Here is a 1,238-nt window from a genome sequence, read left to right as displayed (position 1 = left end):
CACTGTCCAGACTACGGCTGCTGAAGCCCCCATTTTTTTCCACTGGCATGGACTGCTTAGGGCCTTTCACAGTGAAGGTTGGCCGTCGCCACGAAAAGAGATGGGGCACACTGTTTAAATGCCTGACGACACGCGCTGTGTATGTGGATGTTCTATCTAGTCTGGATTCAGATTCTTTTCTTATGGCTCTCCGTCGCTTCATCGCACAAAGGGGTAAGCCAGCAGAGCTCCGGTCTGACCAGGGAACTAATTTTAAGGGCGGTGAAAGAGAGCTCCAGGATGCATTCAGGTCATTACACCCCACGCTCCAGGCTTGCCTGGCTAAACACCAGATTAGGTTTAAGTTCAACCCCCCAATCGCCCCACACTTTGGAGGAGTCTGGGAAAGGGAAGTGAGATCTGTTAAAGCTGCATTGTATGCCACCATCCAGTCACAGACTGTCCCCGAAGAGGTCCTGCACACAGTACTTATTGAAGTGGAGGGGATTTTAAACTCCAAACCACTGGGTTACGTGTCTACAGACGTGGCTGATGCTGACCCAGTGACCCCCAACTTGCTCCTCATGGGGCGGCTCAACCACTCTTTGCCACAGGCTGTGTATGCTGAGTCTGAGCTCTTGAGTCGCCGCCGCTGGAGACATACTCAGGTACTGGCGGACCAGTTTTGGTCCCACTTCATCCGACACTACCTCCCAACTCTTCAGACTCGCTCCAAGTGGCATAAGGACCCTGACCAGCTGCACACTAGATCCCTAGTCATGGTAGTAGACCCACAGCTGCCGAGAGCACAGTGCCTTTAGGCCATGTCGCTGAGGTAATTCCAGGAACTGATGGGAGAGTCAGGACTGCAGTGGTCAAAGTCAAGGACAAGTTCTACACTAGGCCTGTTGCTCGCCTTGTCGCTCTGCCTGCCATACCAGACACTGATACGGTCAGTCCTTAGTGTGGCAAATTTAGTGTAACAAATTTGGGGGCGGCTGTGACGAAGGACGACCTCTGCAGGCAGGTAAAACTGGCTGATGAAAATCAGCCAATCAGGAGCGGCACTGCGCTCTGCTACTCTCCGAAGAAGACGGCTTAAGTTTTTGTTTCGGGAAAGTTTGGAAGAGAGCTGACGTCAAAAGACTGTGCAGATATACAGTATATGGAAAGATAAAATAATACAGTGTTGCTGTAATTATTGCTAAGTTCCTAGATTGTGTGCGTGCAACTACCAGTAAGTAATACTGATGTTGTTA

This window comes from Etheostoma spectabile, chromosome 9 (genome assembly GCF_008692095.1).
Source record: "Etheostoma spectabile isolate EspeVRDwgs_2016 chromosome 9, UIUC_Espe_1.0, whole genome shotgun sequence".
Lineage (NCBI taxonomy): Eukaryota > Metazoa > Chordata > Actinopteri > Perciformes > Percidae > Etheostoma > Etheostoma spectabile.
Note: the sequence above shows the minus strand (reverse complement) of the source record.